A 6,114-nucleotide genomic window follows, 5' to 3' on the forward strand; every position below is an offset into this window, starting at 1 on the left:
CAACTGCCTATTTACTAAGTTTTTAGGTTGTTTGAAACACTCTTTTTCTGTGGTTACCAACTGATGGCATCAATTTCTTCTTTTTATATATGTGCATGGAGTGTGTGGCAGCATCCAAGAACAAGGAAAAAAATGCTTGATCTCAATGAGTTGCCTCCAGATCTCAATGAGCTTCCTCGTGATATGGATCAGCAGCAACCCAGCATACAACAAGAAAATTGGACAGAAAATGGTCGCCTGTTTACTACACGCAGGCAAGTCGTGATGGTAACCCTACGGGCCATGACAATGTGGCAGGCCAGTCATCAGCCCGTGGTGCCCCTGTAGTGGTGTCTTTGCAGTCAAAGAACCATACTCTTGATGACACAGGAACCGAGGCAAATGTTCCTGGTCCAACCAGGACTGAGCTAGAGCTGGGGCTGTTGACAGAGCTGTGCAAGTAGAAGAAGGAGAGGATGAGGCTGGTTCTCAACCTATGGAACCCTATGTTGGCATGAGGTTTGACAGCCTTCAAATTGCTAAGGATCACTACAACAGCTTACGCACTACGGATGGGTTTCTCTATCAAGATGAACACCTCTAGACGGACGACCCGCACCAATGAATTGATAAAACAACAGTTTTGCTGCAACAAGTTCAAGAAGCCCAAAGCTGATGATGGAGGAGCTGAGGCTCCTCCTGTCCTGGACCCTATTCCAGATCCAAAATCTGTTAACAGTGATGAGGAGATGGAAGAAGAACCTCCAATATTTGCTGAAGAGGAGGCTGGTACTAGTAAGAAGAAGAAGAAGCGCAAACGAGACAATAAAGCAGACTGAATGCAAGGCGAAAATGTTGGTGAAGCTGATAGATGGGCGATGGGAGGTGACACACTTTGTTCGTGACCACAATCATCCGCTCGTGAACAAACCTTCATTGTCCAAATACTTGAGATCCCACCAAGGCATCTCACCTGATGAAAAGGAGTTTCTGCGCATCTTGTATAACTGCAACTTGACTACAGGTGTGGTGTTTTTCTATATCCCTTAAAGAATTAAGTTTCCCTCTAGGCAGTCCAGTGTGCAACTGTTATGGTACTACTGTGCAACTGAAATGGCTTAACTGTGCAACTGCTATCCAACTTCCCATGCTTTATATCACTTTGGTGCTTCTTGTGCAACTAGATTGTCTTTACTGTGCAACTACACAATGTCCTGTATGCAAAAACTGCAAAGTGTTTTTAAAAAGGTGCAGCTAGGTGTCCATTTCCTGCGATTATCTTCTGTGCCAACACGTGTCCTATTACTGTGCAGCTGGATGTGCCATTTGTGCAACTAAAAAAAGGATATACTGTTTGTTTTTGTATTATGCAGGACGAATGATGCATGTAATGGCAGAGTTCTATGGATCTGAGATGATGCGTTCGGACCAAAGGCAATAACAAATCTGTGTACAAGTTTCCGTAGAGATGACACAAAGGAGGGTGATCTGATTGAGACAATTGCGCACTTCAAGGATATACAAAAACCGATCCAGACTTCTTCTATAAGGTGAAATATGATGAAGAGGACAGAGTTGTCAACATATTTTGGGTGGATGGCTTAGCTCGAAAAGCTTATGCGGAGGCGTACCACGATTGCATATCGTTTGACACCACCTACATGACCAACTTGTACAATATGCCGCGCCCTTCATAGGAATAAACCGACATGGCCAATCTTTCATGCTGGGTTGCGCGTTTGTGAGGCAGGAGTTGGCATCGAGCTTTGATTGGGTCTTTGGAGCATTCCTAGAGGCTATGGATGGCAAACCTCCTGACAACTTCATCACCGATCAGGATGGTGCGATGAGGCAGTCAATACAGAGCATCTTTCCAACCACCGTGCACCGCTTGTTGTCGATGGCACATCATGAAAAAGGCTCAGGAAAAAGTTGGTTGGCTGCTGTGCCGGAATCCAGGACTCTCTGATGATTTCAACAAGTGTGTTGACTTCAGCTTCACTATAGACGAGTTTGAGCAGAATTGGGCTGGGTTAATGATGAAGTACGAGGCTATGACACACACGCACTTTGAGAAGTTGTACGAATACAGGTCAACTTGGGTGCCGTGCTACTTCAAACACAGGTTCTTCCCCTTCCTCCAGTCTACACAGCGTAGTGAGGGGTTCAACGCCGTCCTGAAAAGATATGTGAACCCACACAACTCAATGCTGAACTTCGTCAAGCAATATGAAAAAATCAGAACCACATCCTTGCCAAGGAAGGCTGCAATGATTACAGGACAGAACACCTTGAGATTGAGTTGTGGTCCAACTTCCCAATAGAGAAGCAAGCTTACAAAACCTATACTAGGAGACCTTTACCGCAAGTTCAGAGAAGAGTTTGAGCTGATTGGACGTTATAATGCATTCCAAGTTGGTGCTGATGTTGAGCTCAGACCGAACCAGGAATTTGTTGCCAAATATGGTTCTCGAAACTACTTGGTGCAGGCAAGGGTGGAGGAGGGTTCCTATTTGTGTGAGTGCTGTAAAATGGACAAGGACGGCATCCTCTGTTGCCACATCCTCAAGGTGTTCACCCATATTGGAGTTGATGTCATACCGGAAAGGTACCTGCTAAGACGGTGGACACCTACTGCTGTACCTAGTGCGCCAGGGACTGGTTATGAGCAACCGGATGAAATGCCTCCTCAATCAAAGAAGCAGATAAGGGAGAGGAACATGATATACGATTTTAACTAGCAAAGTTTGCGAGTGGTTCTGATCCAGCACAAGCTATTGTATACAAGCATATGCGTGCAGCACGTACCGAGATCGGCCACCTGAACAAGTCCAAGAAAAAGAAAAAACCGACTGCTGCAACGGGGCCATCAGATGATGGCAACCCTCGAGGACCTCCTCCACCTCCAGGCAACAATCAGGGGGCTCATCATCCAGGTAATTACCTGCCCCAACTCCTGATCTAACTAGGTGTGTAACTTCAGTTGCACACATCATTGTGCCCAGTTGCACACACCATGGTAGCCACTTGGACAGAACATACTGCCTAGTTGCGCACGCTGTGTTAGTTCAAGCATCAAGATAACACACCTAACTTATTTTTCCAGTTCTGGATATAGGTGATGTCAACCCTCAAGGACCTCCTCCCCTCCTGGCTGTACACGGCATCCTCCGCCACCTCCCCCCGCGCGCTCCTCCCAATGGCCCTACAGGCAGCACTCAGGGGGCTCGTCGTCAGGTAATTACCTGCCCCCAACTCCCCATCAAACTAGGTCTGTAACTCCAATTGCACACATCATGGTGCTCAGTTGCACCGAACAGGCTACCTAGTTGCGCATGTGTTAGTTCGAGCATCAAAAAGATAAACACAACTGACTTGTTTGTCCTGTTCTGCCTATAGGTGATGCCAACCCTCAAAGACCTCCTCCCCCGCCAGGCCCAACTAGCAGTGCCCTTTGTGCTACTCCCAATGGACCTACAGGCAGGACTCAGGGGGCTCATAACCCAGGTTAGTACCTTCACCGACTCCAAAACAAAAACTAGGGTGAGTGACTTTAGTTGCACATATCATAGTGCCCAGTTGAACAGAAACATGCTGCCTAGTTGCGTGCGCTGTGTTAGTTTGAGGATCAAGCTAAAAATCTAACTTGTTTTTCATGTTCTGCCCATAGGCGACTACAATCCAAGTACCATGACAGGCCGTGCTACTGCAGGTGTTTTTTTCAACTTAACTTGCACACAGCAACCAGTTAGTTGCACAAAATGTACTGTGTGGTTGCACAGAACATCAGTGCTGGTTGCACAATAACAAAAATACTAAACTTTTTATATGATTATTACACAGGTGATCGTGACGGTCCTACTGCCCCGTTGGAGGCTGCATCCCTTGCACAAGCTTCTGATGATTTTGTGCCCAGGGATCCTCCAAGGTCTACTACAAAGGGTAGGGCAAAGAGTCGACGGTACAAATCGCGCTGGAGCTACACCCAAAGAAGAAAAACAAATGCAGCCAGTGCCAATCTACAGAGCACACTGCTGGTGTGTGTCCACAGAGGCTCCTGTGATTCTGTTTCCTCATTTGTAACTTTGGAACAAAAAAGGAAAAGAATGATGTTTTTTTAGCAATGTTGGGACCAAGTGGACACATTCAGCATCTATGATTCCTCTTTATCTAATTTATGCTGCTTGAATTAGTTCATGCACTGTGTAAAAAAAGTTGCTATTTGTGCCTTTGTTGGCAACTGGTTAAATATTTAGTTGTTGAACAATTGTATATCCAGTGCTCCTAATGTATCAACAAAAGTGATGATATTGAGTTGCAAACGCAATTACTAGTAGTGTGCAACTACAAAATCTGCTTAATAAAATTGTACAAACCAGCAACTTCCTCCATGGAGCAGAAAAAAAATAGTACTGACCTACTCCTTGTCGTATCTCAGCAACTTCCTCCATGGGGCGGTGTTGTGCACGCTGGTGACCCAATCATATGCCAGCTTCTTCCTGATGTTGAGTACTTCCTTGGGGTCGTAGTTGGGCAGTTGGCTACCATTCCACTCGGTGGCGTTAAGCAGTGCGAACAACCCACACTCATTACTGCAAAAAATGGGCAAAAAAAATTGTCACATAAAATTAAAACCAAATAAAGGTAATGCACTCTGTGCAACTACTTATGTCCTACTGTGCAACTGCTTGTGTTCTACTGCAACTCATTATGTGCCACTGTGCAACTACTTATGCGCCACTCTGCAACTAGGCTAGAAACTCATAAAAATGATATAAACAGATTGAAGACTAGTACTGTGTCTTAAAAATACTAAAGATTGCACATGTAGAAAAATTTAAAAACTACAAAATGATGGTATTGATTGAGAAGGAATGAAATGCTTATTGTCTTACTTGCCGAGCTGCTTCGGTACGTCAATGTCAATAATCTGGAAGTGCTCGATGCTGAACTTTGGGTAATGCTTCCTCCATAGCTGGCGTACTGCCCCCGCGATGGTAGAGGCGTGTTCATCAGCTCAATGTTGTCCAGCGTCCTGCTTGAATCAAGAACTTCGAAGCGTCCGTCCCTCAAGTTGACATTGAAGACCCAATAATGCCTCCCTCCGTCCTTATCGGTTACATCAGCGCACTCGAGCACTGGCAGCATGACCTGCAAGCGTGAACGATTTCAGACACACAAATACAGGATGTAGCTAAGAAAAACAGTAAAAGACTTGGTCAAGTTAAAAACAGGTTGCAACAAGTATCTGCCAACTAACAGATGTGTCATGTGCAACTGGACATGCTGTGGGTGCCAACTAAAAAAAGATTGATGATGTGGGCACAACACTCACCAAGTCTTTCTTGTTCGAGACGGTTCTTGTAATCAAATCGTTTATCTCATTCACATTGTGGATCCCTTGCTGTAATTTTATCTGCAGAGATTATAAAACATGGCTCAAAACTCCTTAGTAGGTGAAAGGCCTCCCTCAAATGGTCAACGAAAAAGTGCTACAGAACAAAGATGAGGGTAAAAAGAAGGTTTTGGAAAAACTTACAGAAAACCTCAGTGGCATAACAACCTTCTTTGACCCTTCTGGTAAGTTATCCATGATGTGTAAGATTCCAGTCTCAATAACAATTTTTGACAACCATTGAACCGGCTTCATCGAATCAACTAACTCCTTTAAAGAAATGTAGAAAGCACCATACCTGATTATCTCAGGGCTGATTTTTTTTGAAAGCAATAAAAAGACAAGTTAGCTCGAAGGGTCACAGCAGCAAAAAAAATGTGCATGAAAATGAAAAAAACAGTGTGCAACTAAAAGCCCTGTTCTGTGCAACATGCTATGCTTTCTGTGCAACTAAGTGGCTGGTCCTATGCAACTGAAAAAGATATGTATGTAGGCTGTGGGGAGTTAGTTTACCTGGTAGCTCATCATTTGCTCCTTTGTGATGCCTGACCCAATACAAGAGGGCAGCGTAAAGCTTGTTCACTGCCTCATTGGAGCTGAAAGTCTTCTTCTTGTTGTAGTCAATGAATGGAGACCTTTGAGATGCTGCGGGCCTTATTACCCTCCTCTGTCTTCGTGCAAGAGGTGCCGAAGAACTGCTCGTGCCAAGTTCTGGTTCTGCGCATATCGGGGTGTGGCAA

At 44.9% G+C, this 6,114-nt stretch overlaps 1 pseudogene; it reads left to right on the plus strand.

Annotated features, from left to right (window-relative positions):
• Positions 1 to 254: 254 nt before the first annotated feature.
• On the plus strand, positions 255 to 4,042 carry LOC125527257 (annotated as a pseudogene).
• The last annotated feature ends 2,072 nt before the right edge of the window (positions 4,043 to 6,114 follow it).

Source organism: Triticum urartu, unplaced genomic scaffold (genome assembly GCF_003073215.2).
Source record: "Triticum urartu cultivar G1812 unplaced genomic scaffold, Tu2.1 TuUngrouped_contig_3375, whole genome shotgun sequence".
Taxonomy (NCBI): domain Eukaryota; kingdom Viridiplantae; phylum Streptophyta; class Magnoliopsida; order Poales; family Poaceae; genus Triticum; species Triticum urartu.